The following is a 12,771-nucleotide window of genomic DNA, read 5'->3' on the forward strand; positions in this document are numbered from 1 at the left end:
GAAAGAACTTCTTATGACTCATTAATATGTAACCAAATTACTGATTCATGTGTTTACATGAACTGTGCTTACTTATAGGCAGCTTATTTATTGTTTAATTTTACCACTTACATATGTCAATGACTTTTTTTAATCTTATACTTTCACATGACTTTCCTTCAAATAATAATATTTACTCTATAGCCTGGGGTGACACAGTAAGCCTGGGAAATAAGACATGCAACATAACTGCTATGTTCTTTCTTTTCTTAAATTCTAATAAGGAAATCCCTAGCTGGTCTTAAAGGCCACTAAGGCAACATGTAGATATTTATTTTGAAGTAAAAAGGTTAAGAAAAAAATGTAGTTCGCAGCAAGTAATGGATATAAACAAGATTAGGACCTCATAAGTGAGTTCTATCAATCATGTTCCTGCTGAAAACCCGTAAAGCTAAGTGTCTTTCAAGTCATGTAATATTCTTCCTAAATCTTCTAGAGCACACATATCATTATACCACTTGGCAACCTTTAAGCCAGATGGGGATCAATGTCTTCAGTGTGGTACATTATACTTTGCTGCTATAGAAGCTCTAGGTAATAAATGTTTCTGCAACCAATTTAAAGAGAATCCATTATGCAAATATAATAATACTTGCATAAAATCCTTGATGTTACAGTTTAGTATCATGTGTCGGGCTGACTCTAATGACTTCCCAAAATAAGTTTGTTCGAACAAGGGAAAAAATAAAATACATTTGACTGTGTGTAGCATTATAATAAAATGGTGTGTAGCATTATAATAAAAGGGAACAGCAGCACTTAAATCTCCAGAATTTCTCTGAAAATTATTTTTGTTCTGAAAATATTCAAGACACTCTCTAGTGTTTTAAAAATATATCTTTGCTATTGAAAGTACTACAGATATCCCTCCTTTTTTTTGCCCCATTGACCCCTCCTCCCTGCTCCTGCCCCCCTCCTGCCTTCCTCACACTATTGTCTTTGTCCATTGGCTAGGCATATATGCATATAAATTATTTGATTTATCTCTTTCCACCTCACCTCCCCCCTTTCCTTTGAGGTTCATCAGTCTAACAACCAATTTGTACTTCTTAATTCCTTCATCTTTTTTACCCCCGCCCCCAACCCAACCATCTGACAAGCTACAAAAAGTTCTCTGTATCTATGAGTCTGTTTCTGTTCTGCTTGCTCATTTTGTTTGTAGATTTGATTGTTGATAGATATGTATTTATTGCCATTTTGTTTGTTCATATTTTTTATCTTCTTTTTCTTCAAGAAGACCCCTCAACATTTCACATAATATTGGTTTGATGGTGATGAACTCCTTTAGCTTTTTCTTGTCTTGGAAGTTAAATGATAGCTTTGCAGGCTAGAGTAATCTTGGTTGTAAGTCCTTGCTTTTCATCACTTTGAATATCTCTTGCCACTCCCTTTTGGCCTGCAAATCTTCTTTTGAGAAATCAACTGACAGTCTTATGGGAGCTCCCTTGTAAATAGCTAACTGCTTTTCTCTTGCTGCTTTTAAAATTCTCTCTTTGTCTTTAACCTCTGCATTTTGATGATGATGTGTCTTGGTGTGGGCCTTTTAGGGTTCATTTTGTTTGGGACTCCCTGTGCTTCCCGGACTTGTATGTCTTTTTCTTTCACCAAGTAAGGGAAGTTTTCTGTAATTATTTTTTTTCAAATAGGTTTTCAATTTCTTGCTTTCAGTCTTCTCCTTCTGGCACCCACGTGATGGGAATGTCAGTATGTTTGAAATTGTCCCAGAGGCTCCTTACACTATCCTCGTTTTTTTGTTGTTTTTTGTTTTTTTGGGGGGGGGGGGATTCTTTTTTATGTTCTTATTGTGTGTCTTTTGCTTTCTTATATTCCAAATCAATGGTTTTATTCTTAGCTTCACCTACTCTACTATTGATTCCCTATAAATTATTCTTTATTTTGGTTTGTGCATCCTTCATTTCTGACTGGTCTTTTATAATGCTCTTGAGGCCCTCACTAAGTTCCTTAAACATCCTTATAACCAGTGTTTTGAATTTTGCATCTGTTAGATTGCTTATCTTCATTTTTTTTAGTTCTTTTCCTGGAGTTTTGTTCTGTTCTTTCATTTAGGACATGTTTCTTTGTCTCCTCATTTTGGCTGCCTCTCACTATTTGTGTCTAAGTATTAGGTAGAGCTGCTCTATCTCCTGGGCTTCGTAGGGTGGACTATTGTTGTAGGTGTCCTGTAGGGTCCAGTGGCACAGCCTCCTTAGTCACCCCATCTGAGCACTTGAGTTGTACCCACCATGTGGACTGTACACCCTTCTGTTGTAATTTAGTCTTGATTGCTGTTGACATGTCAATGGAGGGATTTACTCCCTCCCAGCTTATTAGCTGCAAGGACTGGCTGTGCCCACTGACCACTGACTTCCAACCACCTTGGAGAACCAGCTGTGCAGGGGCCTACCACAAAGAGCAATACTTACTTCAGCAGGGGTCTTGTACCTGCTGAGTCTACCCCTTAAGTGTATTGTTTGTGGAGGTGGTTGTGTTTTGACATGGTCTAAAGTTGTCCACTGGGTGTGCTCACTCTGAGACCTCCTGGGAGATGCAGGCCAAGGTCAGCCACTGCCTGTGTTCTACCCAGGGCCACGGGGCATAAGCTACAAATCAATATTGGGCTCGGCTTGGAGGTGCCTAGGTAAGGCCAAGCTGTGAACCGACGCTGGCTCCTGCTACTGGCATACCTGCAGCCACTTTGCAAAAGGTGTGGGTCTTGCTGAGACTAGATGCTGCTTGTTTGAGTGATTATGCAGCATGAGCCCAGACAGGTCATTCCTATGGTTAAGCCACTGGAAACAGCTTGAGGAGGCCTGAAATTTGGTGGGGCAGGGCCTGAAGGAATTACCAGGGTGTGGCAAACAGTGTGATCCAGGTTTCTGGAGTCCCAGGTATGGTGCCTACCTGCAGACTCCATTGGGGAAGAGCTCACTAAAGGAATAATGGCTTCTACCAGCACGTCTCTCTGGGAGAAAGCTGCCCTCCAGCTCTCAATCCAGTGCCAAACAACTCAGTTCTTTCTTGTATGTCTCTGGTGCCTTTCAAGCTGCCTCTCCATGCTGGAGCCCAGAGGGAGTGAGTCCAAGTAAGTCTGTGCACGGGCCCTTTAAGTGGAACTGCCTGGGACTCCAGAGGCCTCAGCCTCTCTGAGCTTAAAATCCCACTGGATTTTACAGCCAAAAGTTATGGGGACTTTTCCTGGCACTGGAGCCCTGAGCTGGGGGGCCTGGTGTGGGACAGGGACCCCTCACTCCTCGGTAAGGACCTTCACAGCTGAGGTATCCTCCTGATTTTTATCTGCCACACGTGGGTGTGGGACCAGCCCATCCGCGCCTCCACCCCTCCTACCAGTCTTGATCTGGCTTCTTCTTTAATTTAGCAGTTGTAGGACTTCCATTCAGCTTGATTTCAGGCAGTTCTGAATGATGGTTGTTCTGTAGTTCAGTTGTAATTTTGATGTGGTTGTGGGAGGAGGCATGAACCACTTTACCTATGCTGTCATCTTGATGGGAGGTCCCTAAATGGCTGAGTCTTAACTAAAGGGCTTCTTTGCCTCCATGGACCCCAGCAAAAGGGGCCAGAGGCAAGGATTCTCTGGTATTTTTCATCTACCACTCTCCACTCATTGCTCTTCCTCAAGCACACGGAACTCTTTCCCACAGTCAGGCCTCCCCACTGACCCACAGCCTGGTAAGCATTTCCAGCCTCTAAGTGTTGGACGAAAAGACATTTCTTTCTTCGTGCCTTTCTGAAATCATTTTTTTTCCTCTAAAATATCTGCTCCTATATAACTATAACCATATATAAAAAGGTATAATTTACGTATATGTATGTAGACACACATGCAGAAATATTTCTTACATCCTACTCTCCTCTGATTAATTAAAATAAATAACTCTTTTGCTGGACTATTTCAGGGTGGCTATATTAAGCTATATGTCATTTTTTGAAATATGATGTTATCTGTTAATAGATCCAAAACTTGCAAAGTGAACAGACAGAGATAAAGTAGAGAAATATAATATTTAGTTTCTAGAATAAACATTAAAAAAATAATAACCGGGTGTCCGACATGGGAGCCTGCATTGCTGGGTCTGATTCCCCTCTACAGAGGTCACTTGGCAGTCCCAGAGGCCACCTATCTGCTGGCCTTCATGCCTCTCATGGCACAAATTCAGGAGTCCCAAACCATACAAGATTCAGAAAATCCTCAGTCCTAACATTCACGGTTTTACGACCATTATCTGCATTGATTCTATCAGCACAAATATTATACCCCTGCCTCTCTTTCTGATCAATCACTCATTATTATCAAAAACAAACAAACAAACAAACAAAAAAACAAGATCCCCAGGCCTTTCCTCATACCTCTTGAACCCCTAAAACTTTCTTTATGGCCTGCAGGAACCAATACAATCATCTAAATCATTTATCTCTCTTGTGAAGGTTTACCTACACTCTTCCTGTAAGAAAAAATTGACTGTCCAATTCAGCTTGCACAAATGATGATTGTTTATCTGACTCCTACTTTGGGGACCCCGGGGCCTAAAAATAAAAATTATGTTATCAAATCATTAGTTTCTTTCATGAAATTATCTCACAATCCCTAAGCACTTTCTGGTATTCCTTCGAGTTTCTAGGCTCCTAGCTGTCTTTCTGCGTTGGTACTTACATCTTCTTTCTTGGTGATTTCAGTTTTCTTGTAGATAATCCAATAACTCTGTAGAATCAGTACAATAGTTTTTTTTTTCTCTTCCAGTGACTTTCTTCTACTAGTCTCCTCCAATTTTCTCCATCTCAGGCCCTCATGCCTACTTTTTGTTCCTATGACACAGGGTAGGGTGTGGACATTCCTTCACCTGAGTGCTCTCCTACAGATGTTCACAGGGCTTGTTGCTTCACCCTCTACAGTCTTGTTTATCTTCTTAGTGAGTTCTTTCTAACTTAAATCTGAAAACTCACTTGTCCCTGCATTACTTTTCTTCCTTTCTTGATTTATATATTTATAGCACTTCTTATCATCTGATATACTATTTATTTTACTTATTTTATTCATTTATGTTATTCATAATCTGACACTGCTTTAAAAATAATTTCCACAAAGTCCAGATATTTTCTTGCCTCTGCTGTTGTATCTTCAGTGTCTACAAGAGTTCCTGGCAAAGGTCAGATTTATAAGTAAAAAATTACAAATAATTCTTGTTTATAATTAGTAACCACTCCACAGAATCAGTGACTTAAAGAAGACTGTTAATATATTCACTGGTTGATTTATTAATTGATGAACCTATCTATGAAATATGCACATTTATCTTACTTTCTGAATAATACATTCATCTAAATACATCTTGAGAATGTTGTTTATACTAGGCAGCTTAAATGATAAACCTGAATCTGTCATTGTCTTTTCAGTCTGACCATGAAAGAGATTAAAGTTTATAATTGAGTGGAATGAGTAAATAATACTGAAAAGAACCACATAGTATCATCTCCAAAACACTAATTGAAATGACAAGAAAATAATAAACACATGAGATATTATGTCTTAATGCCTCTTTCACTTTCTAATAAATTATAAATGTATCCAAATGAAAAACAATCAAATTGCATTTCCTAGATGGTGGTCAAGTAACTCAGTCCCTTCAACATCTCTAGCTTAATATAAAGGAAATCTGTCTGTAACACTTATGTTAACTAGATGTATAAGAGTACTTATAGACAGCTAAATAAAACTATAAATTCACTTGTGCTTATTATACATAGTCATTAAAGTAATTTTTTAAATTAGAAATTTGCCTAACTGATAATATTCTTGTCAGCCTATAATATTCAAATTTTATAAAATCCTCAAGTATAGGCAAATTTGAGAAGTTTGTTTTAAGCTTTTTGCTTCTCCCCTACTGTAGCAATTGATGGCCTCATGCTGATCCTAGACCTGGAGATGCAAGGTTTAGCAAATAAAATACAAAAATCCCAATTAAATTTAAGTTTTAGATTAATAACATGTATATTTTTAAATACAATTACCTCTTGTGCAATAGTTATACTAAAAAAATCTCTATTACTATTTATGTGAAGCTCAAACTTAACTGGGCATTATCTATTTTACTTTGTAACCCTACTTATGTCTTCTCTATGACTCTCCACAAGTACTCCACATGTTAAAATGTCACTTCTAACTCTTCAAAACGTATTTATCTGTACCACATTTTTTTAGAGGTCTATGGGATATTGTCTTATGTAATTTGTATCACAGCCTGATATGAATCAGAATGGGGGATGGTGAATAAAGTCAGTCAATAATTTAATCCTCTTACTAGATTAGTCAATCACTCCTGTTGATGTTGCATGCCTTCCCCCTAACGAACCAGATGATAAAACATAAAATTACTTAAATCTGTATTTTTTCCTAAGGAGGACATCAAGACATTTTTTTAAAATATTTGGAATTTTAAATATGTTTGTAGCCTTTTATTTTATTTTATTTTTTTTAATCCTCACCCAAGGATATTTTTTTTTTCCCATTTTTTTGTACAGATAGAGTGGGAGGGAGGGAGAGGAAGAGAGAGAGAGAGAGAAACATCGACGTGAAGGGACACATCGAGTGGCTGCCACCCGCACGACCAACCAAGGCCGGAGACAAACTGCAACCAAAGTACGTGCCCTTAGCGGGAACCGAACCCGGGTCTCTCCGGACCGCAGGCTGACGCTCTAACCGCTGAGCCAAACTGGCCAGGGCTGTTTGTAGCCTTTTAATACAGATAGTCTTGGTTTGGTGTAAGAATGAGATTGGGAGCAGTGTCAGCAAGTCTTTTTTGGTGCTTCTCAAAAACTTGTTGAAGGCAGGTATCAATCATAACAGTTCTCTCAAACTGTTTCTAAATGTCAATCATAACAGTTCCTTCAAACATGGGTGTGATAGATTCTTATATCAAAAATATTGGGAAATTATTAATAAAATTTTTAAATATATTTTTATTGATTTTTTAGAGAGAGATAAAGGGAGGGAAAGATAGAAACATCAGTGTGAGAGAGATACATCAGATGCCTCCTTCACATCTCCACACTGAGAATGGAGCCCGCAACTCAGGCATGTGCCCTGACCGGGAATTGAGCCGTGACCTCTCAGTCCATGGGACAGTGCTCAACCCACTGAGCCACACCGGCTGGGCAATACATTTATTTTTAAAAGCAAGCTCACAAAACTTGGCAAATGCACCAGTTTTTGTGCAAATATTTAACTAGTCAATTTCCAGGAATTATATTTGGCCTTTGTGAGAGAAGCAATTAAAAGAACCAAATTCAGTAGAATTCAAGTTATTGAGAAGATTGATTAGTATAAACTAAAACAAATACAGCAAAACTGTATGTGAAAAAATTGAGGAGAAACATAGATCTACCACACTGATCTACTAGTAAATCTACCAACTTGTTTTCAATAGCTTAATTTGTAGCATCTTTAAAAATAAAAGTACTATTGAAACACAGTTTTCTTTCTATGGAAGAATTGTGCTTTCCTTGAAAAGGGCTATTGTAGAAGAGGGAGTGTGTGTGTGCATCTGTGTGTAGTTTTAAAAATTTACAATTATACTAATCCTTAGGAAAAAAATGGGAATGTGTTTTTAACTGGACTCCTAAGAGTTTTACCACAGCTTCTCCTTTCATTCACTTCTAATTGCCCATATGTTTATCAGCTGTGATCTTTGTAGGTCTATATACTAGACATGCATTCTTTGGTCTTTCCTACTCACACTGGCAGACATACACATGTACACACACACACACACACACACACACTCATTTCTGAATAGAGTACAATGACAATCCTTATGATGAGAGAGACTGAAACAAATAAATTTCAGACCTCTTAAAGAAATAGATAAATATGAATCTATCTATATATCTATCAACCTATCTATCATCTATAGATAGATAGATAGATACTTTTATTTTATTCTTTCTTACTTTTGATCACACTCTGATTTAGACATAATTTTAGTAATTATGTCTTGATCATCTAATAATAATATCTTTCCTATTTTACATTCTGTGATTGAGATTTTCTGCATAAGAAATTATGTAAAATCAGAGCCCGATAAAGCCCTGAAAACTGTTCATGATTTTTGGTTCCTTTTTAGTTAAAACAACAAAAACAACAACAACAACAACAAACACCAAGAAAATAACATTAATATACTTTTATACATACTGATTTTTTTTCCCTGATATACATTCCATGGACAATGCATCTCACACCTCAAAGAAATCCTCAACCCTGTAACTCCCAGGGCAGACTATCCATCTATTGGATGAGTGGACCCCAGAGAAAACTGGGGTAATGATTACTGGGTTTAAGATACTGCAGTAAAAACAGAGGTTTTAAAGTAGTTGTCACTCCTTCAGAAATACTGCTGTTCCTATAACTCACAGAATTCTTTGCATCGATCAGTTTACCTTCAAAAACTGTATTTCTCTCAACAAAAGCAACCAAGTTACCCATTTTGCAATTACTAGTGACTTGTATTTCTTCCCTTTTAGAGGTATCTTTTTACTGGCAGCTTGGGAGCTATAATCACTAAGATAGTCTGAGATTGCACTTCACACACTCAGTCCTATGCGACCATCCTTAGGAGCCCCAGTTTACAGCAAAACGATACACAAACTTCCACCACCATCAACTGAACAATATGATGTGTTTGTGATAAACTTGGGAATTTTAACTATTGCTTTAAACATTCTCTTTTCTCAGTTATTTAAGTTTTCAGCTTCAAAATTGTTAGAAAAATTACCAGGCCCAAGTATTAAATTAATTTGAATAAAACTATATAGACAAACAAGTGTAATTAAATAAAGCTAATGTCATTGTAGACACACACTTCACTTAATTAAAGCAAAAATGTATTTAATTATGCTTTTGATTTAGATTTTCCTGATTATTAGTGTCACTGAGCATTTTTTTTCATATACCCGTTGTCCATTTGTATGTCTTTTTTGGAGAAATGTCTATTTAAATCTTTAGTCTATTTCTTAATCAGGTTATTAGTTTTTTAATATAGAGTTGTAAAAGTTCCTTATTTGTTTGGGAGATTAATTCCTTATCAGATACATAGTTTACAAATATGTTCTTCCATTCCGTGAATTGCTCTTCCACTCTGTTGATTGTTTTCTTTGTTGTACAGAACATTTTAGTTTTATTTAGCTGGTATAAACATAAAATGATACAGCTATTCTGGAAAACAGTATGGCAGTTCCCCCAGAAAATTAAAAATAAAATTACCATATGATCCAGCAATCTTATTTCTGGATGCTTACCCAAAAGAATGAAATCAGAATCTTGAAGAGATGATAGCTCTCCCATGTTTATTGCAGTATTATTCACAATAGACAAGATGTGGCATGTTGTAGAACACTGGACCTATAGTCAATAATAATGCATTGTACACTTAAAAATATACTGAGGGCAGATATGTTGTTAAGTGATGTTACTACAGTAACATATCACTTAAAAATATGTATTGATTAATTCAGGTTTAACTAGAGTTACTATGCTATTACAGAGGTAAGATACATTTATTGATTGCATACTATGGATTTTAAGTCACTACCTATCTTTTCTAGTTGATAATAAGAACTTTTATTCACTTTTTTCCCTTGAAGTCATGTATCTCAGGAGAAACTGACTCCACTGTCATATCCAGGAAAAACCTGGATTAGTCAAAGTGTACACCAACTACTTTTCTAAGTAACTAGTTCAAGAACGAACATGTGACTTAATCCTGGCCAATGAAAAGTAAAAGGAAGTCTTGTAAGAATATTTTTACAGCCCGGCTGGTGTGGCTCAGTGGTTGAGTGTTGACCAATGCACCAAGAGGTCTCTGGTTTGATTCCCAGTTAGGACACATGCCCAGGTTGTGGGCCCAATCCTCTGTTGGCATGCAGGAGGCAGCCAATTGATGTTCTCTCTCATCAATGTTTCTATCTCTCTTTCCCTCTCCCTTCCTCTCTCTCTAAAAATCAATTAAAAAAAAAAAAAAAAAAAAAAAGAATATTTTTATTCCTAAAAGATCACATGGCAAGATGTCCTTTCTTCTTCCTGTGGATTTTATGTGAGATGTTTGAAGCTTAGAACCTGAATAAGCAATTTGTTACCTCTAAAGATGAAATTAACTGTGCAATTACAGAATAAATTAAAAAGAACCTGAGTTCTTGATAATATTATTGAGCTTTTAAAATAATTAACCCTATAAAATTACAAAATAGTGAAGTTATGTGAAATAAAATAGTAATAAAACATATTTTAAGCAAGTTTGAGTTACATGTATAAAATTAAAAGTATTATAACTAAGAAATTTATCAGTGGAAACCATGCAATGGGGATGATTCAAGAAATAAGTATAGACTTAATTGTTTAGAATTATCTTATTAACCTTTGAACAATTAAAAACAGAACTATATGAAGATGCCTAACTCTAGTAAATAGGGATAGAATAGGACAAAGATAATTTTTTAAAATAATTCATTTAATTCCATTCAGTGCTGTTTAATTCTTCCCCTGTAAACCATCTCCTCCCCATGTATGTATCACTTTTCTAATTACCAGACATTCAGAGTCAGATATACATGTATATATATATATATATATATATACACACACACACACACATGTAGATAGATAGATATACACACATGTAGATATATATATATAGATATATATATATATATATATATATATATATCACAAAAACTAGACTGTCAGAAAAAGTTTATAACATTATACATGGTAATTGAATTCATATGTGCATTTATAGACTTATTTTTTCATTAGAAATAATAAGACAACTATATATAATAGTGGTTGGTGGATGATAACTAGCAACTCACCAAAGAATAAGTGTAAATGCCCAATATATCCATGAAGCAATACTCAAAGTCATTAATAATCAAGGACAATAAATTAAAACAATATTGAAAAAATTTTCTTCCATCAAATGCCAATAATGTCAAAGACTGCTGATGTATTTCTGGACAGGAATAGACTAAAACAGGCACATGGACATTCTTGGTTACATCACTTCTGGAAACCTTTCTTATCCCTCTCAACACTTTCTTGAGCAGGTTTTGATTTTTCCTTTTATTAGAGAAAAAGGAAACAAAACATAAAAATGTTAAATGTTCTCAAGTTGATATAAGTCACGAGTAATGAAGGTGTGATTTGAACATTTTCCACTTTGATAAAACCTCTTCCTTTTAACTATTGGAAACAACCTTTAACCGCTGTGTAATGTTTACATAAAAATATTTCCATGAGAGACTCCTCTCTGCTACCCCTTCATGATGAATGAGTTAATGCAGAGACAAAGTATACTTTGGGCAGACTATCTAAACTCTTTGACCTTATTGTTCAATCCCAATTGAACAATAATAAAATGGTTATATTATTTCTATCTGCTTTGCTCCTGTTTTTAATCTTCCTATTGGTTCCTTGAAGAAACAAGAAGAAAAGTATATCATATAATTGTTCCTAAAAACTCCAAAATTAATCACTAAACATTTTCCCCTACAGCTTTTTTTTCTATCTGAGAGGGGGAGAAATGTTATTTTAAAAAGTTTAGTGATAGTGAGAACCTCTTTTTTAAAAAGCTTTTAGGTCTTTGTTGCCTTTAATAACTCCTACAGGTCAGATCCTTTTACATTTGTACATCAGCGTAGCGTTTGCTTTCCTCTTCTAATCTCTCATTCTTCTAATTCCTCCTTTTCTTTTTCTTTTTAAATCTACAAGGAAAATGAAGAAGTCCATTTTGTGTTCTGTTTTATCATTTTAAATATTTATCAAAATATGTACCCTTAAGCTATTCCCTTCAATGAATTGCCGGATAATAAGCAAATATAAAGTATTATTGCCTTGAAATACTTCTTGCATGGCTAACATCACATTTTACTTTTTTTTTTTTCACTTAGATGCTCACTGGTTGTATTTTAATTAAGTAGATTATATTCCTTATTTTAGTTTCTACATGTTGGATCAGACCTAGAAACTATGTAATTTGTATATTACCTATATGATAAGCTTGAGAATTTTGGAGTTAATGAAAGAGACAGGAGCATGAGAGCAGTAATATATGGCAACATTCATTGGTCAGTGACTGGACAGGCTGCATGAGGGGGACATCTCTGCCAGGAAATTACTTTTCAGCATTGGTGGCATAAGGCCCACCCAGAAGAACAGCAGGGAACCAGACCTCCCTGAGAGAAAGGAAAACAGAGAGGGTCAATGTGTCTCAGTGATGTACTCAGCGGGAAGGTGGGGAGTTCCTACGTCAGCCTTCTGAAGAGCATCTGTGTTTTGGGGTAGTCTGTAACCACAGGATTTGTCTTATCTATGGTATATCAGATGTTGTGTATAGTTCTGAAGGTATGCAAAGTAGATGCACTCTAAATGACTGAAATGTCTTCATTGGGGCTACATTTAAAACAATTAGCAAAATTTTGAATTTGGCACAGGTGAGCTTTGGCCAAAGTCCAGGCTACTGTATAAATAGCATACGGCCCTTTTAGGACAATACACAGGGGCTGTCTTTGGCTCATTTATATAACAAACCCTAAGTGTGAAACAGGAATATAAGTACAATCTATTTTGTTCCTTCTTTATTTACTGGACAATAGGCAGGTTTTCTAGGAGATGCAGTGTGTAGTTTTGTCATAGATAAATTTATCTCTAGGCAGCACACCCACTTT

This window comes from Molossus molossus, unplaced genomic scaffold (assembly GCF_014108415.1).
Source record: "Molossus molossus isolate mMolMol1 unplaced genomic scaffold, mMolMol1.p scaffold_m16_p_5, whole genome shotgun sequence".
Taxonomy (NCBI): Eukaryota; Metazoa; Chordata; class Mammalia; order Chiroptera; family Molossidae; genus Molossus; species Molossus molossus.